At 36.1% G+C, this 9,270-nt stretch overlaps 1 pseudogene; it reads right to left on the reverse strand.

The window, feature by feature from the left end:
• Positions 1-2,128: 2,128 nt before the first annotated feature.
• LOC101327931 (brain acid soluble protein 1-like) lies at positions 2,129-8,982 on the reverse strand (annotated as a pseudogene).
• Between the last annotated feature and the right edge of the window lie 288 nt (positions 8,983-9,270).

Raw genomic sequence — 9,270 nt, forward strand, 5'->3', positions numbered from 1 at the left:
AACCAACTGAGTATCTTGGGGTCATTTGCTGACACTATGTGCACTGAAATAAGAGGAAGCAGAAAAGCTCATCGATAGAGTTCAGAGTTAGATCTCTCCAGATGATCGGTAAATATGCTGTCATTAAATGACAATTCAGAGAAATGTAGAATTACAATTAAGAGACCTCATGGACGTGACTCCTAGCTTTGTTGCATACAAGCTGTGAGCCTGGGTAAGTTAATTAACCTGTGTGAAATCTACATTTTTCTTATACACTATGAAATAAAATCCTGCACATAAGGAGCTTAAAACAGTGCCTGGTGTATAATAAGCCCTCTAAAAATGTAAGCTAAGAAAAGTTGTATTTTGCATTCAACTACCATTGTTTCTCTTAAGTTGGGTTTTATATCATAATAAAAGCCAAAAATCCTTCTACCAAAGCCCTAGTTAAATCACTTGACTCCCACCTTGTTACCTCTTCATAAAAACCCTTCTGATATCATCACTTCTACTCTCACACTCATTTAACTCCAGCCATCCCAGCCTCCTAGCTGATATTGGAAGATGTCAGGTACAATTCTACCTCAGAGCCTTTCCATTTGCAAATAGAAAATACCATGTCTACAAATGCTCTTCTATAGATATCTTCCTAGATTTCTTAACTCCTGTAGATCTTTGCTCAAACCTCAAGGTCCTCCCTGATCACCCTCATTTACAATTTCAACCATGCTTCCCAACATTTCATATCATCCTTCCCTGCTTTATTTTTCTCTGAAATATTTATCATCATCTGATATACTCTATGTTTTGTTATTTATTTTTACTTTGACTGTCCCCCCAGTAGCAATATAAGTTCTGTAAAGATAGGATTTTTTCTGTTTTTGAAAGTAAAGTAAGAAGAAAATAGTAAACATGAAACACAGAAAGTCAAAGAAGCAGTGCTTAGAATTAAGATACAAGACAAAAAATAGCACAAAAGTTGAGAGGGTAGTAAATGGAGTTAAAGTATTTCAAGATCATTATAATGTCAAGAAAATGGATAAAAGAATCAAGCAATATTAGTTTTGGATAATTTAAAGATGCACCTTGTATTATTCAAGATAACCACTGAAAGAATAGTAATTGTATAGCTACCAAGCTGATGTTGATTGGGGGGAGGAGGGCAAAGATAGGATATTAAGAAAAATCTAGCAAAATAACAAGGCAAGAAAGAAGGAAAAAAGCATAAAGAAAGTTAGGTTAATTGAAGATGAATATAAAATAGGAGATTTAAACCCAAAATGTCAGTAATTATATGCTCCTATTAAAAGACAAAAGTTGTCATATTGAACTTGTAAAATTTACTATTTGTTGATTATAAATAATACATCTCAAAATAAGGAACAAACAGTTGAAAATTAAAGGATGGAAAAGATACCACTTACAATCTTTTTTATTTTAATTGTTTATCTTTATTACTGCTGCACCATTTACACAATTACATATAATTTCAATGCATCTGTTGTACACATTTTTTTTTGTTTTTTGTCCATTTTCTAATGAGTGATGTGTTGGAGTTTGTGACAGGATGGAAGAGAAAACTGGAACTGTGATGAATGCAGACTTTTTTTTTTCATTTCCACCGACCAGTAAACAGAACTACAGGTGCACCCAACCATAGACATACATTAACTGGTCATGAGAAATCTAGGGAGGCTAAGTAGGATGAAAGAATGTTTGTTACTCCCAAAAAGACCTGGGGAGGAAGAATGGAGTATTGGCATCAAGATACATGTGAACAGGCTAAGCAGGCTGTCTGAAAGTTGGCATTCATCCACAACATTAAAAAAATTTCAAAATAAGAAAGCTGTAAATGAAAAAGAAAACAGAAAATGCTGCCTTCATGAACATCCGATTGCCTCGGCACAGGCCCTGTGGGCAGAATCAAACGCATCACTCCCAATCCCCTTGCAGAAGACAAGACATTCAGATCTTAGTGGCGGAGTGCATGTAACAGCAGTTCAGGTACAAAAGATGTACTGTACTTTCAGACATTGATCTTTAAAATCCAGGACTGATTGGTAGAGTTGACTGAAAGTATATTAGGTATTTACCCACAAAAATACTATTTGGATTCTCCCAACACCCTCCCTCCCTTGAAAGGACCACATGCTTGTTCTTGGGCAATACATACCATTATTTCCAATTTGAAACAAGTTAGTATAGGAGAGAGACAGAGAGACAAAAAGACAGAGAAGGAGTCAGAGAGACAGGTTGTTGTTAAGCGGTATTCTTCGTTCCATTGGTTGTCCTTCTTACTCTTTCACTGCTAAGGTTTGATCAGAATTAGCTGCTGGGGTCTCGGCAGATTTGACCTCGTCTGTGGGGGCTGCAGGGGCTTGGCCTTGGGCATGGAACTGAGTGCTTCCGTGGCTGCCAGGATCTCCATGGAGGATGGGGCAGCCTCAGTGTTGCCGGGTTTTGAGTCTTAAGATGGGGCCCCGTCACTTTTTATCTCCTGCGCGGCAGGAGCTGCAGGAGCCTGAGGCTTTGCGGGTTCCTCTCCCTTCTTGCTCTTGTCATCCTTGGTGGGGCCAAGGGCTCCGCAGCCTAGGTCTCCAAAGTTTTAGGGGCGTTGCCACCTGCAGCTGGCCGGAGGCAGCCGCCGGCTCCTGCTCAGCATCCTTTGGTGGTCCCGGCTTCCACTCAGCTCCCTCCGTCTGCTCCGTCTCTGCCTTCAGAGTGTCTTCCTTGGCTGCCTCTTTGTCTTTCTCACCTTCCTTGTCTTCAGGCTTGTTGGCAGCATCCTAGGCATCCTTCTCCAGCTTCTCCTCCTTGTCCTCCTTCACCTCTGGGGTCTCTGCAGCACCCTGGGTCTCATTGTCCTTCGGGGTTTCCCCCTCTTCTGTCCCAGCTCCTTTGGCCTTCTTGTCTTTGTCCTTAGCCCTCTCATCATTCACATTGTACCCCTTCTTCTTACTCAGCTTGTCTCCCAACTTGGAGTTCGGGTCTGGGTGCCTGTGCTGCCCTGGGTCGCTGGCGGAGGCTCTCTCCCCGGCTCTATGGTGGAGACTGCAGCTAGGAGTGAGTTGGAGTGCTGCCGCAGCCGTGGTCTCCACAGACACTACTGCTGCCCACACTTGCAATCCTAATGATTGTTTAATACAAAAAAGCTAATTAAACTATACCAGTATCAAAATAGATAAAACACATAACTAGAGACAAAGAGGGAAACATAAGAAAGGGTCAACCATTTTAATCCTTTCTTAATTTGTGTTTACCTAATATCACAATCTTAAAATATAGAAATAAAATATAGAACTACAAGGAGAAATAGAAAAGCCAATAATCATAGTGGAAAACACAATCACAATTTTCTCAGTAAATGATAGAAGTAGAGAAAAGATCAGTAAACATTTGGAAGATCTGAACAGCATGATTAATAGACTTAATCGACTTAAACTAATTAATAGACTTAAACTAATTGACTTGTAGAAAACAGTACCCAACAACTGCAGAATACCCATTCTTTTCACACATACACTATGCATTGTTAAAAATTGACTATATGCTAAGTCATCAAGAAAACTCAACAAATTTCAAAGGATTTTAATGACCAAAATATGTTCTATAACTACAAATCTATTAAACTTAAAATCACTAACAAAAAAACGTAGAAAATCTCCATATATATATGAATTAATAAGTATACTTATTATTTGACTAACTTACGATAATCAAAATATTGTGGAATGCAGCTAGGCCCATTCTCAGAGGGAAATGCAGGGTATTCATTACAAAAGAAGAAAAGATGAAATCAAAAAGCTAAACATCTGTCTCATGAAGTTAGCAATAGAACAGTGAAATAAACCTAAATAAAAGAAAAGAAACTGAAAGGTAAGAATAGAAGCTGATATAATAGAAAACACACATAAAATAGACAGTATTGACAAGAACAAAAGTTGTTTCATTATAAGAAGCAATGCATTTGAGAAACCTCTCCAAGACACAGATCAAGAAAAAAAGAGAAAAGCCACAAATAATCAATTTAAGTTAGAAATGGAGAACGTCAGAAGATATTTTAAAAAATGACAAGACAATATTGTGAAAAAGATCTTAAGAAGATATTGTTGAAACTATAACAAAATGCTCACCAGTCCTTTTCAAAGTGGTACTGGCAATCCTTGTTAATGTAACAAGACAAGAAAATTAAATGAAAGGTACATAGATTGGGAAGAAAGACATAAAACTGTCTTTGTTCACAAATGACATGATTGTCTATGTAGAAAATCTCAAAAAATCAAAAAAAAAACCTTCTGCAACTTATAAGCAATTACAGCAAGGTTGCAGGATACAACATTAATATACAAAGTCAATTGCTTTCCTATAAACCAACAATGAACAAGTGGAATTTAAAATTAAAAACACAATATCCTTTACATCAGCACCCCCAAAAATGAAATACTTAGGTATAAATCTAACAAAATATGTTCAAGATTTATACAAGGAAAACTACAAAACTCTAATGAACAAAATCAAAGAACCAAAGTAAATGGAGAGATATTTCATGTTCATTGATAGGAGAACTCAATGGTATCAAAATGTCAGCTCTTCACAACTTAATCTACAGATTCAAGGCAAGCTCATTCAAAATCCCAGCAAGTTATTTTATGGTTATTGACAAACTGATTCTAAAGTTTATAGGAAGAGGCAAAATACCCAGAACAACCAACATGATATTGAAGAATAAAGTTGGAAGACTGATGCTACCCAACCTCAAGACATTATAAAGCTGTAGTAATGAAGACAGTGAGGTACTGACAAAAATAATGTACAAATGGATCAATGGAACAGAATAGAGAGCCTAGAAATACACCCCCATAAATATAGTCAACTGATCTTTGACTAAGGAGAAAAGATAATACAATGGAGCAAAGACAATCTGTTTAAGAAATAAATAGTGCTGGAACAACCAGAGATTCACATGCAAAAAAACAAAGAAAAAAAGAATCTAGACACAGACCTCTCTTTCCAAAACTTAACTCTAAATATATCATAGGTCAAAATGTAAAATGCAAACTATGAAACTCCTAGAAAATAGCATAAGAGAAAACCTAGATGACCTTGACTATGGTGATGCCTTTTTTGATGTAACACCAAATGCATGATCCATGAAAGAAATAGTTGACATGCTGCGCTTTACTAAAATTAAAAACTTCTTCTCTGCAAAAGGCAATTCAAAAGAATTGGAAGACAAGCCAAAGATTGGGAGAAAATATTTGCAAAAAATAGAACTGACAAAGGATGGTTGACCAAATATTTTGTTAATGAAAATGTACAAAGAACTCTTAAAACTCAACAATAAGAAAACAACCAGGTTAAAAAATGGGCCAAAGACCTTAACAAACACCTCACCAAAGAAGATATTTAGATAGCAAATAAATATATGAAAAGATGTTCCATATCATATGCCATCAGGGAAATGCAAATTAAGACAAAAATGAAATACTACTACAAATCTTTTGAATGGCCCAAATCTGAAACACTGACAACACCAAACACTGGCAAGGATTTGGAGCAAGAGGAACACACATTTGTTGCTTGTAGGAACACAAAATGGTACAGCCACTTTGGAAGACAGTTTAGCAGTTTCTTACAAAAGTAAACATACTCGTACCACACAATCCAGCAGGCATGCTCCTTGGTATTTATCCAATGGAGTGGAAAACTTATGTCCTCACAAAAAAACCTACACATGGATGTTTATAGCAGCTTTATTCATAATTGTCAAAACTTGGAAGCAACCAAGATGTCCTTTGGTAGGTGAATGGATAAACTGTGGTGCATCCAGACAGTGGAATATTATTCAGTGCTGAAAATAAATGAGCTGTTAAGCCATGAAAAGAAATGAGGAAAACTTAAATTCATATTACTAAATGAAAGAGGCAAATCTGAAAAGACTACATACCGTATGATTCCAACTATATGACATTCTGGAAAAGGTAAAACCATAGAGACTATAAAAAGATCAGTGGTTGCCAAGGGGTGAGGGTTGGGGGAGGAATGAATAGGAAGAGTACAGCATATTTTTAGGGCAGTGGAAATACTCTCTATGATACTATAACAATGAATATATATCATTATACATTTGTCCAAACCCATACAGAGTATACAAAAAGTGAACCCTAAAGTAAACTATAGACTTGGATGATTATGATGCGTCAATGTAGGTTCATCCTTGGTAATAGATGTACCATTCTGGTGAGTGATAATGGAAAAGACTATGCATGTGTGGAGGCAGGGGGTATATCAAAAATATCTATACCTTCCTCTACATTTTGTTATGAAACTAAAAATGCTCTAAAAAATAAATTATTTAAATATATATAGTGAAATGCACAAATCCTAAAAAAATTCAAAGAAATAGGAAAGTAAAAATAGTCCTATAATTATTAAATTTGTTAAATCAGTAAATAAAAATCTTCCTACCAAGAAAATTCCAGATCCAAGTTTTATTGGTGAAGAAATAACTACAAATCTATACAAGCCCCTTAGAGAATATAAAAATAGCTCATTTTTATGAGACTAGCATGATCTTGATGCCAAAACCTGATAAAACCATTATAAGAAAGGAGAATTATGGACCAATCTCATTCATGAGCATAGGATTCCAGTAATACAAGACTCAGTATTACAAATATATTGGTTCTCCATTGGATTTTCTATAGAGTCAAAGAAATCATATTTAAAACCCCAACATTTTTTTCTGAGGAAACTGATGATCCATTTCTAAAATTATATGGAAATGCAAGTAGCTAAAAATATGCAAACTCTCTTCAAGATAGACAAGATGAGAGAAGTTGCTCCACTAGATAGCAAGATTTATTATAAAGCTACTATAATTAAGAAATATGATATTGGTGACAGTTTGACAAATAGACCAATGGAATAAAAAAGAAAGTCCAGAAATAGATCCATAAATATACAGTCACTTGATTTATGACAACATAACAATGCAATCAGAGGTAAAAGGATAGCCTTTTAAGTAAATGGTGCTGAGTCAGTTGGATATCCTTGTGGGAAAAAGGAAACTTGACTCGTACCTCCTGCCAAGCAAAATATCAATTCCCAGAAGATAAAGGCAAACAGTAACACTTTAGGATATAAGAGAATATCTTCATTACATTGAACTAAGGAAATATTTTTTAAGCAACACACATGCCACAAAGAAAGAAAAATCACCATAAAGGGAAAGTCTTTGAATTGGACTACACTAAAACTAGGAACATTTTTCACCAAAAGATAACATTAAGAAAGTGACAAGGCAAACCATAGATTGGAAGAAAATGTTTGTTTTATATCCATAAAACCAACAACAGGCAAGAATATATAAAATACTCTGAGAGCTCTTACTGTCCAAAAGAAAAATGGGCAAGAAACCATAACAGGCACTTCACAAAGAGAATATCTATGTAAGGAAACATACTCAACTTCATTAGTAATCGAGAAAATATGAGTTAAAACCCCAGTTCTATGCCACTATGCAATTATCAGAATGTTTAAAAGAAAGAATGATGTTATGGAGTATTTGCAAGAATGTAGAGCAATGGGAATTCTTATACATGCTGTTATGAATATAAATTTGGAAAACAGTTTCTCATTATATGCTAAAGTTGAACTTAAATAGAGCCCATCATCCAACCACCTCATTCCCAGATCATATACCCAGTAGTAGTGTATGCAGAGCAGCACTATTCAAATTAGCCAAATTTGCAAAGAACCCAAAGTTCACCAACAGAATGGATAAATAATTTGTGGTGCATCCATTCAACAGAATAATACACACCAATAAAATTGACCTATCTACAGCTACATGAAACAACATGGACAACCTCACAAATACAATGAGCAGAGAAGCAAGACACAAAAATTGCACACTTTGTGTCTTAGCCTGTTTAGGCTACTATAACAGAATACTCTAGACTGAGTGGCTTAAACAAAAAACATTTATTTCTCACAGTTCTGGAGGCCAGGAAGTCCAAGATTAAGTTGCTAGTTGCTAGCGCATTCAGAGTTTGAGTCTCCTCTTCCTGGTCCACAGATGGCTGTCTTCTCACTGTGTCCTCAAATGGAAGAAGAGGTGAAGGAGATGTCTGCCTCTTTTAAAAGGGCACTAATCCCATTCACAGTGGCTCCACTCTCATGACCTAATCACCCCTCATTGGACCTGCCTCCTACACCATCACTTTGGGGATTAAGTTTCAACATATGAATTTGGGGGGGACACAAACATTATCTATAGTGCTATATAAATCAACTATATAGAGTTCAAAAGCAAGAAAAACTAAATTATAGTATTAAGATTAAAGAAGTGGAGGAGGGAAACAGGCAAGAAGTGGAATGGACTAGGAAGGGGCTATCTGAGGTGATGGCAAACTGTCTTTCTTGACCTCAACTGTGGTTACACAGGCTTTCCACTGGTGATGATTCACTGAGGGGCACATATGTTTCTGTGCCCTTTTCTTAAGTGTGATAACTTCACATAAAATGCAGTTGAAGTTTTGTAATAATATCTTTAAGTTTTTATTTATAGGAATTTTATTCTCAGATATCATGCATAAGAATATTAAAAATTAGGTTCAAACATTATGAAAGCAGAAAACTGAAAACAGCTTAAATACCCATCAGTAGGTGACAGGTTCAATAAATTATAACACATCCAGGAACACTGTGGACACTTTAAAAAGAATGGTACTGATATGGGACAATCTTCCACATAGATTTAAGCAAACAACAAGCAAGAGACATAGAACCATGTGCAGAGTATGCTATCATTATATTTGTGTGTAAAACTGAGGTGGAGGATACATGTATGTGTGTTTTATATGCATATAATGTTTCTGGAAGAACAGGTGAAAAATAAAACCCCATAACAGTGGTTGTCTCTGAAGTGGGGAATTGGAACACCAGAGGTCATGGATGAGAAGGAAACTTTCTTTTCACTGTACCTGTGGGCATCATGTGAACGTAATCACAAATATGTTACCTTTCAAAATAATATATAAAAAGGTGAGATATATTTTTTAATAAACTGAAATAATTTTGAGAGCTCAGTTCCCAATTATTGTTGCATTTGGATATTTGCATAGATTAAAATGCACTTTCTTTGGGAAACTGACACAGCGTGGAATAGAGGCTGGGAACAAGTGTCCATGAGGGGAAACAAGGGAGGCTGAAAGACAGGGGTCAAGCAGAGACCTGTCTGAGAAGCCAGGTCACATGGAGAAGGTCCCCTGTCTGAACAGGGCT

This window comes from Tursiops truncatus, chromosome 17 (genome assembly GCF_011762595.2).
Source record: "Tursiops truncatus isolate mTurTru1 chromosome 17, mTurTru1.mat.Y, whole genome shotgun sequence".
In the NCBI taxonomy this organism is placed as follows: Eukaryota; Metazoa; Chordata; class Mammalia; order Artiodactyla; family Delphinidae; genus Tursiops; species Tursiops truncatus.